The sequence below is a fragment of the Octopus bimaculoides genome, chromosome 3 (genome assembly GCF_001194135.2).
Source record: "Octopus bimaculoides isolate UCB-OBI-ISO-001 chromosome 3, ASM119413v2, whole genome shotgun sequence".
Lineage (NCBI taxonomy): Eukaryota > Metazoa > Mollusca > Cephalopoda > Octopoda > Octopodidae > Octopus > Octopus bimaculoides.
Window position 1 is genome coordinate 31397555 of NC_068983.1, and position 11078 is coordinate 31408632.

Consider the following 11078-nt stretch of genomic DNA (forward strand, 5'->3'; position numbering starts at 1 on the left):
GAATAATTTCACTGGAAAAAGATATAAAGTTTTGCCAGGAATTAGCTTTCTCATCGTAGATCGGTGGGTATCGGACGCTGACGAAGGGAAATAACCCTGAAACTCGAGTCCGCTCGTGCTACAGATCACGATGAGAGGGATAACTTCCCTTGGCAAAACAAAAATAGACAGGACACAGAAGTGTGTCGGTAAGCCAGCTGTAGGAGATGTCCTCCTGGGGCTAAAAGCAACAGTAACATCCACCCCTAGGGGTCAGCCACATTTAAGTGGCAATATACTTCACTTTATCGTGCAGTTACTGTTAATACCTCGTTTAGAGAATTAACATTGCTTATATATATATAGTTCTCTCATTACTTTTAGAGTGTCAAAACTTCAAGATCGGTCAACTAATTGCGAAGATACATTCGATTTATCGACTTTACATATATGAAACATACCACAGTATGCATGACTACTCTTGAAGGTAATACTGGGTTTGTTCAATCACAGCAGCAGCAACAGAAAAAGCGGCAACAATCACGTCCTCGTACTAGTTTATTAAATGTGTCACATTTTGGCATTAGACCAGCAATTTTAGAGAGATGGGACAGTCGGTTACATCGACCTCGGTACTTAACTGGTACTTTATTTTATCGGTCCCAAAATGATTAAAAGCAAAGCTGACGTCAGTGGGATTTGGACTCTAAGCGTACAGAGCCGGAAGAAATGCTACAAATCATTTTGTCCGACGCCGTAACAATTCTGCCAGCTCATTGCCTTGCATTGATTTAATAACACACTTCGTGTTTACGCACAAGTACGTGTGAGTACGTGCACACGTGCATGTGTGTTGGTACAAACTAAATAATATTGTCCTTCTTATAGTCCATCTTCTCTCAACCTCGAGATACATACATTTCGCTATCTCTCTCCTTTTTCGATAACTCTTCTTCATTTATCTCTCTTTCTTTCTCTCTCTCTCTCTCTCTCTCTCTCTCTCTCTCTCTCTCTCTCTCTCTCTCTCTCTCTCTCTGTTTGTATATATATCTATGTGTGTGTGTATTTCTCACATGTTCTCGCATTCTTCTCAATATTCTCCTTCCACCACATCTCTCTCACCCGTACATCCTTTCTCAGACACTATTCCTTCTCCCTCTGAGACTTCTCCATTTCTCTACACAGCAGGAAATAAACACGATCGCTCACAGACATCCAATAATCACAACTGATGACTCAAGCTATACATTCAACTGCACCATGGAAATAATACTGTCCAACCTACATCCGGGATGTTATTTCATCTATGGCTGTATTTTATTTTCGGCTTTTCTACTCGTGTATGAATTTCTCTCAGTGGCACAGATCTTAAGAAACTTTACCACACGCAGGCACACACATATCTATATATACACACACACGCACATACGTTCCTTCACACATTCACACATACAAGTGTTCTTACATATATATACACACATCTAAGAATCCACACGACAGAAAATAGTCACTCCTATTTTTGTCGATAGAATGGGTGTATTATTTATCCAATACAGCATTATAGATCTATTTAAACCGATACGTTTGTGAAATGATTCAGTACTACCAGAAACGAAAAGTAAGCATACAGATGGAGTAATTCCTGGTTTCTTATTTGATATAGTCACAATAATTTTTCTTTTTGATATAGTCACAATATTTTTTTCTTTTTTAAAGTTAACTATTTTTCAAAAATTTTGATTCAACAGAAATGTTACCAAACTATATGAAAGAAGTTTTCGTATAATGTATATTTTGTGTCTAGTGAGTACTTTGTGTATGAGAGCTTTCCTTATAGTAATGTTGGCGATGAGCTAAATCTACCAACATTACTGTGGATCGCCGAGTCCCAGAAACAGCTGTTGAACTTATAATACTTTTCTTCTTTTAATTTTCTTTGTCATTTGTTCTCTGTATAAGCTAGACCTATTACTATAAATATCTATATATTTATACATAAAAATTCATCTTCTGAAAGTTTCCAGTTTTGCTTTCTCTCGTTTTGTATGTATACATATATGCATATCTTGTATTTAATATATTTAATATATTTGATCTGTCTAATTTGTTTATCCGCATAATTGCTTCTATACCCGCGCAGCTTGACCCCTCGTATAGCCTTTTTTTTTACCATTTAGAATGATTCCTTGAGAAAAGTATCAGGTGGTCGTAGAATATGCTAGAAACAACAGCTATTTCTCCCTTAACTCACCTTTTCGTTTGAAAATATTTGCAAAACTTTTACTTTTCAGAAGGCTTCTCACATCGTTTTTAAGTGAGTAATGCAAAAACTGTCAAATTTTGTTATTTGCTCATTTCGTAAGCACAGGTATAGGAACAAGGATCAAATAGCCATAAACTGCGAAGCACAACCAACAGCAGAACGTATGAGAAGGAGTAGCAACATCAACCGGTAAAAATCATAAATTTTCAAAACTTTGTTGATAAAAAGCTTCCTTGCATCATTTCCGAAACCGTAATCTAAGCAAAATGGAGAAATCCCCGTCGAAAAGGAGAAATCCAACTTATGTGGACGTCCTAATCTGAAACTCCACATTAAAGTTTCTTGAGATGGTGTCGTGTTCCAAAATCTCAGAATCTATTTAGTTTTATACCTACTACAAATGTGCCAAACCTCAAGTCCCTGTGACTTGTACTTTTGAATTTAACTAAATTTGAAAACACTGCGAAATTGACTGTGACATGTAACAAAGTAGGCTTTAAATAAATATTTTTTTTAATTGCCAAAGACAAAAGCTTTATTTCCAAGAACCTGAAAAAATTAGACGACTGTTATACCATGCTCACTATTAATCTGTGTAATTTGAAGATGATTATGCCTCAGTTTCAAGAATAAGACATCACAGATATAGTTAATCATTCATTTAGGTCAATTATGCAAGACCTCGACCAATTCGCTGACCATTCAAATTGTCATATTTCCTAATGTATTCATCCAAATTTCACAAATAAGGTATCAAAATAAATCTTTTAGAATGCTCTCCAAGAAAAAGTACAGTAAAAATTACGGATCTTTATCCTTTGAACGGTTTGTAACTAAACACTTTCAAACTTCGGACACTGGTAGAACGTGTCATATAAAACATCTTTTACTCTTAATGTTGTTGAGAAAAGTTTGTATTTTCAAAGTTATTTCGTGTTAAAGTTGTCGTATTTCGGTGATTTCAACCAATCAATGACGTGTATTCAGCTGAATAGAATTACTGATGTCCTTTGTCAATAACTTCGTTTGTCACTGTTATTTATGACATATTTCATCTCAGTTACGTTTGTATGAATAAACAAGTGTATCTGAAGCATGTTTACTTCATGGCACCACCAAAATCATTTGTGCATTTCTACTGCTTTTAGTTGGATTTTTTTTCCTGTTTTTCAGCTACTATTTTCGGAAAGACTTGTTTGCCCCCTCCCCTCCAATTTCTTCACTTTTCACTTTTTTCCGTAACTCTAACCCTAAAATCCCAACCCTAAAACCCTAACCCTAAAACCCTAACCCTAAAACCCTAACCCTAAAATCCTAACCCTAAAACCCTAACCCTAAAACCCTAACCCTAAAACCCTAACCCTAAAGCTAAAACCAGTACAAATGCACGAACGATGTCATAAATAACAGTGACAAACGAAATATACACCGCCGATAGTTGTTGTTGACAAACAACAGCAGTAATTTTATTCAGCTGAATACACGTCATTGATTGATTGAAATTACCGAAATGCGACTACTTTAACACGAAATAACTTTGAAAATATAAACTTTTCTTAACAGCACTAAGAGTAAAAGATGTTTTAAATGACACATTCTACCAGTGTCCGAAGTTTGAAAGTGTTTAGTTACTAAAATTTTAGTGTTTAGTTACAAAAATTAATTTCTCGATTTACCGTTCAAAGGGAAAAGATCCGAAATTACATTTAAATATTTTCAAAAATTCATAGTGATGCCTAATGTTATGTAATTAACCAAACTCCAGAGAATTGAGAGATGAAAATATCAAATAATAATCCTTTCTACTATAGGCACAAGACCTGAAATTATATCAACCCCAGAGTTTTACTTGGTACTTATTTTATCAGCCCCGAAAGGATGAAAGGCAAAGTCGACCCCTGTGACGTTTGAACCCAGGACGTAAAGTTGGATGAAATGCCGTAAAGCATTTTGCCCGGCGTGCTAACGATTCTGCCGCGGGATAATGCCGATGAGCGCGGTGTTGCTTAATCCTCTATTCGGACTAATATTGCGTATAATATACCTATGGAGTTCTTCAGAGCTATGAATAAAAATTTTCCTGCAATTCACCAGTCTCGTAAGGACTTTAACCGACAGGCAATTTATCTGTCCTACTTCGTAACGCTTAACATTGCTCAGTATTTACCGCGATTCAAAAGTATGAAACTAAACTATTTATTCTATGGCAAAAGAGCCCCTACAGAGTCTAGACCTAATTATACGCCTAACCATAAGTTCATAAATGCACCGAGATTTAATAACCAAGGTATAGTAACCCTGCAACACATAGCAACCCTAATATATCAGAGTGACTAAATTCTATCACTACAGAAACATATCACTTTGTTCCCTTGTTGAACGTTCTGTACGTACACCTGGTGAAGTGCATGTGTATATTGGTACTACATCTAACCACATTAAATCTAGATTGTATATACAAAAAAACAATCAGTTTTAGCAATAAACGTAAAGCTAATTTCACTTCATTACTCTTTTACTCTTTTACTTGTTTCAGTTATTTGACTGCGGCCATGCTGGAGCACCGCCTTTAGTCGAACAAATCGACCCCAGGACTTATTCTTTGTAAGCCTAGTACTTATTCTATCGGTCTCTTTTGCCGAACCGCTAAGTTACAGGGACGTAAACACACCAGCATCGGTTGTCAAGCGATGTTGGGGGGACAAACACAGACACACAAACATATACACACACATACATATATATATATATACATATATATATATATATGTACATATATACGACGGGCTTCTTTCAGTTTCCGTCTACCAAATCCACTCACAAGGTTTTGGTCGGCTCGAGGCTATAGTAGAAGACACTTGCCCAAGGTTCCACGCAGTGGGACTGAACCCGGAACCATATGGCTGGTAAGCAAGCTACTTACCACACAACCACTCCTGCGCCTTTATATATATTTGCTGATAAAAATATTGAATAAGAAATCGCTTTGTCAATTATGCGCACAGCACAACATTATAAGGGTGGTAACGATAAATGCAGTTTGCGCATATCTAAAATCTACGAATTAACTAGGTGTGAATCGAATCTCATTAATCAATGAAATAAATATTAGATGTCCACATTTATTCCTCACGCCCTTCCTATATAACCCGGAAAATAGTTTATTGACTTTAATTAGAATGTACTAACATACTACTTGTTGACTATAAGCAACTTATCCCTCTCTAGGTAATAATGTTTCTACTTTTCTACACTTAATTGTTTCACCTGTTTCTATTAATTGGTTACAATTGCCAAATATATACAACGTGATCTTAACTATCATAACTCTTAACTCTAACGGACATAATATACTAATTAATTTCTATGCGATACCAGTTCTACTGCATCATCATCTTTTGCTCAAGTACCTATCAATTATCTTCTTGTCTAATATTCGAGTACTTACTACCATGGTCACATAACCGCTAGTAATGCTATTTATACTCAGTTTTCTGAAACCATTAGATGAAACACTTGACTTAAACAAACTGTGTCGTTATGTTATAATTTCTGATTTATATTTTTAACCAGAGTAGAATCCTTAACATAACTGAATATTTATAAAACTTGTATTTCACTCACTACTGTAAAATTGCAATTGATAACCTGGCCCTTATCTGGTTTATACCTGGTTCATTAATTATTCATATTATACATATATATCATATATATATATATATATATATATATTCCCGTTCCCATTACAGTTTCATGCCCTATCTCGTTCCCTGTTCAGTTCCCGTTTTAATTCCGCTCCCATTCCTTTCCCTAATCCTCTGTAAATTTTAGAATCAGTTTGGTGTAATTAAGCCATTAAATATTTTATTAACCTTTATGGTAATAGTTTATTGCTAAAAATAGGTATTACAAACTACTTATACGATTAGTAAGTGAATAAGGAATGTCCCTATTTTATTTTAACAAATGAATATGCTTCTGAGTAAAATAAATGAGTTGACTGGTAATCCCGGGAAAGCGGAGGTTATTCCCAGTTCCCGTTTACCATTACACTGTTCCATGTCCTATCCTGTTTCCTGTTCAGTTCCCGTCTTTATGCCCAACCCGTCGTTTATGATAATAGTTTATTGCTAAAAATAGGTATTATTAATTCGATTAGTGGGTGAATAAGAAATGTCGCTATATTATTTTAACAAACGAATATGCAGCTGGGTAAAATAAATTAGATAAATAAATAGATTTACAAATACACTCACAAATAGATTTGCAAGTATCCGCTGACGTAGGATAGATTTACAAACAGAATTACAAATAGATTTGCAAATACCCGGTGATGTGGGATAGATTTACAAATAGATTTACAAATACACTGACAAATAGATTTATAAATAGATTTACAAACAGATTTACAAATACACAGTGACATGGGATCGCGTTTTGTAGCTGGTGTTTTCACGTGTCGTAGCTTATCGTAGCGTGGCTGTATCTCGCGTTGCCCGATAAAAATGATTATGGTGTTGTGGTGATTTGGATTTAATTCATCAAATCAATTCTAGGTCATTGGTTATTACATTGTTTCATGTCCTATCCACGAATCATGCAGTTGACCGTGTTGTTAATGTGACCTTAGCATGGCATATGGGCGCTGCATGCAGAATTGTTTTCCTTTTGGAAAGCGGAGTAGTTCTCACAAAGGTCGCACACTGTTTACATGAAGGAATATACGGTTGAGCCTCACAGAAACATTTCTTAATTCAGTAGATGTGTTACTGAAATCAGTAGATGTGGTATTGATTTGTAGACATGTGCTACAGTACCCCCGCTCAGGGGTTCCATTATAGATTTTTATTGAAATCCAATTAGCCTATAATTCAACCGGATGTTAGTTTAACACATATGCAAAGTTTCATCAAGATTGGTTCACTGGCGTAGATAGTAAGATAATAACAGACAGAAATTGCAATTTATGTATAAGGTGTATGTGTGTGTGTGTGTGTGTGTGTGTGTGTGTGTGTGTGTGTGTGTGTGTGTGTGTGTGTGTGTGTGTGTGTGTGTCTTGGCCGAATTTTAAACTTACTAAATCTTGTTATTTTGATAATATTTAGACACGTTCCGTTTGTGTACGTATGTGTGTGTATGTGCGTGTGTGTGAGAATGTAATCCACTGATTATTAATGTATATTGAAGGTGGTTTAAGTGTACCTGTGATATTGCTTTTAGTAAATATCTCTATGGGAGAGGGCAAATACGTGAGAGCGTATGAATATTTTGTGTGTGTGTGTGTGTGAATATTTTACGACGCATTTATATGAGGTAGATATGTGAGTTTGCGCGGATACGCATGTATGTGTGAATGTGTATCGTAAGATAGGCACGTCCATACTTTGAAACCAGCGTGGCTCGAAACTTTAAACACCTTGTCTCACATTCTCTCAAAATATGTGCATCCGTTGATCCATTATTTTACTAAAAGCTCTTTGTCTTGATTTTCTTGATCGATTATTAGCATACATGACGTCATTTTCGGCATCCTCCCTATAGTTATTTTCTTATATTTTTTATATTTTGTTTTATTTTTATGAGCCCTGTGGCCAAAATTTTAGCAAACAAGTAGGTAACTAATTATTTTATTTTCTTTATTTTATCTTATTTGATTCTATTTATTTACTTATTTTCAAAGCATAAAAAAGTTTTGAACGGTACAACAATACACTATAATACAGACAATGGGCTATATACCTGTTGTAATTTAGTCATCTATAGTCTGATATGATATTTTGGAATAATATTCCTTCTTCAGATATTCTTAGATGGAATCGCTGCTATAATCAGGTTTCTAACGGCTTTTCTTTTTTTTTCCTTTTACTATGTTTTAAAACTGGGCAATTTTACTCATTTGTAAGTTAGTAAAATCAATAGGGGCTGTAATAATTAGTGAAAATATGGAGATAATGTTTCATTTATTTATTTATTCATTGATAACTTGTGAATAAATGTACATACATAAGTTTCATAAACATTCATTTAACTTCGCCGAGTAGACACCGTGAAGAACTATTCGACTAACCATCACCGGTTCATAAATCTACTTGCACTGCTAGGTTAAATATATGTTTCTTAAACGTATGCATAAGTATGTGTGCTGGGGGAGGGTGGGAATGACAAAAACGTTGTGGTATTTCGTTCCAACACAATATCAGTTTTTTTAATTCAGTGTTTGTAAGAACCTAGTGTAGAGCTTGAGGCGAGAAAGAACCCGAAATATACATGTACTGTTCGATTAATTTCTCAAAACAAGAGTTTTAGTATATGCCTAAAACCTTGCGAATTTCGAACTTTCTGTTCTCATGGTTTGTTCTAATTCTCAACCTGATATAATAACTTTCTGTTCTCATTGTTTGTTCTGATTCTCAGCCTAATATAATAACTATTATATGAATCAACTTCGATATTTAAAGCTGATAAATGCTATCAGTGTTGTTATATTGAAAGTGACAAAAATGACATATGAATTCCTTAATAGCCAAAGACAATGTCTCGTTAAGTAAAAGTAAATGATATGATTAGGAAACCCCGTACAAAAGAATTGCCGATCGAGGATATTGTGATACCTAAAATGAATACGTATATACGTGTATGTATAGAGGTGTAAATATAGTTCATGGGAGAATTTCAGAACAATAACCTATTAAAATCACATACGAAGTAAAATGGTAATAATCCATTATAAAATTGAAAGGTAAATTATATATTGTAAACGTGCATACTGTTATTCTAATGTTGTTCATTACTTTTTAAACGTAAAATCTATGTGATTTGCTTGATTGTTGTCTCTTTATTTGATACTTTACGTTTTGTTTATTGCATCACTGTGAAATTACTTGTAATGTCTCTCATTTCACTGCAGTAAGCTTCACAGAGTGGTGGAAGGTTTATTACGGCTTATATACTATTATTTTTTTTGTTAGTATTTCACTTTATTTGCGCTTTTGGATACTTTGGAAAGCAAGAAAGTCGAATCACAACTTCCTGTTGTCTTCAAATCACGTAATGAAATAATTGATATTTGGTAATAGTGTCTTTGTGAGACACAAACTCTCTCCAGTTTCGATTCCAAGTTGAAGCAACAATTTTACTTATGTCTATAAGGCATTTTGTATAAACTAATCGTAAATTATGAAAATTCTAACTTTTCACTAGTCTGTAACTCTGAGATTGTATTTCCATGTAAGCAATGAATGATAGTTTCTTTATAATGCCATTTACTAGCTGGTCTCTGTATATTACAGAGAAAACAAGAAGCAACTTACATAGAGTTCTCTTTGAATTAATTACAAGTAATCACTTGTTGAGAACCTGCAATGGGAGAAATATCTTCCACAAATGGAATATGCTAGAGTAAGTATTTTCATATTTTCATCCGCTGTGCCACAGAAAGATGGAAAAGCAATATTTTCAAAATCTGAAAGTTGTGGACCTTAGCCAAGACCATTGAGTTGCTGTGTTCTTGTGACTCACGGTTCAGAGAACCTATAAATTGTATCTTGGCATTTGTTACAGCTTATAAAAGACTGTTAACGGTCATAAAATAGTGGTCGTCTGCAAGAGACACAGCAGAGCCTTTTTCTCCCATCTTTATCAGTACAACAGTAGCAACTAGCAACACTCTCCTAATTCAGATACCTAAGCAGAAGTATCTCCAACGACTACACACAATACAAAGAAATTTTAAGTTGTCCAAGACACATTTCATTAGGATTTGTGAGGCTCAGGAGAAGAGTTTTTGTAAATAACAATCTCAGCTTCCATACTAAGGGTTATCCGTTTACCACTCTACTGCACAGGGACAAAATATGAAGAAAAAAGTATATTGTAAAAGAAATACTTGATACAGCCACAATATTTGAAGAAAGATTTTTTTTTTTAAGTTATTAACTATTTTGAGAAATCTAAGTAAAAGAGAATGAAACGAACCTTTTGGAATGAAATTTTTGTATTCTGTGTAAGCGTTTCTGTTTTCAGTTTTTCAAAGACGTGTTATAGAATAATCTATAGAGGCAGTTGCTTTCAGTTGCTTTTTAGTTCCTTTCAGGAATGTGTTGACTATTTCCGGTTTAGAATTCTTATAATGTATTCTTCTCTTGCGTTTTACATTTGACCATTTTCTTCTCTTATTTTGGAAAAATGAAATGTTTTGAATTTTCCATAAGCAAAAATGTCTAGTTGTTACATGGAACATTTCTGAGAGCTGAATCCATAGTTTGTTGCTTATGCACTCTCACATGGTGAATTAATTCTGATCTTTTTGGCTGGTGTAATTCTCATTGCATTGTGGACAAGTGATGCAATAGATAAGATTTTTACTTTTGCAATTCATAATATTCAATTCTTTCACATTCTCTAATCTTTTGGTTTTCCCAGTTCAATTATTCTACAAAAACAACAAATTAAAGATTAAGTTCATTGCCTAAGAATTTCTGATCGTGTATTTCACTATGCTATATAAGTTTCTGTGTGTGTTACGTGTGTATACATACATATATGCATTAATATGTATATGTATATTTATGTATATATATCCATGTATGTGTTTATGAAGAATTTTTAGTCGAATGAATCGATCCCAGGACTTATTTTTTAAAAGCCTGGTACTTATTCTATCAGTTTGACGATCCGCTATATAACGGTGACGTAAACATACCAATACTGGTTGTCAAGCGGTGGGAGAAACAAACATTGATACAAAGACACACACACTGTGTGTGTATGTGTGTGTGTGTGTGTGTGTGTGTGTGTGTGTGTGTGTGTGTGTGTGTGTGTGTGTGTGTGTGTGTGT

General features: G+C 34.5%; 1 protein-coding gene across 1 annotated transcript in view; it reads left to right on the plus strand.

Moving 5' to 3' along the window:
• The window catches only part of LOC106877840 (aminopeptidase N), a 178561-nt gene that overhangs the window by 113932 nt on the left and 53551 nt on the right, over positions 1 to 11078 (plus strand). The gene's annotated exons all lie outside the window — the stretch shown is intronic.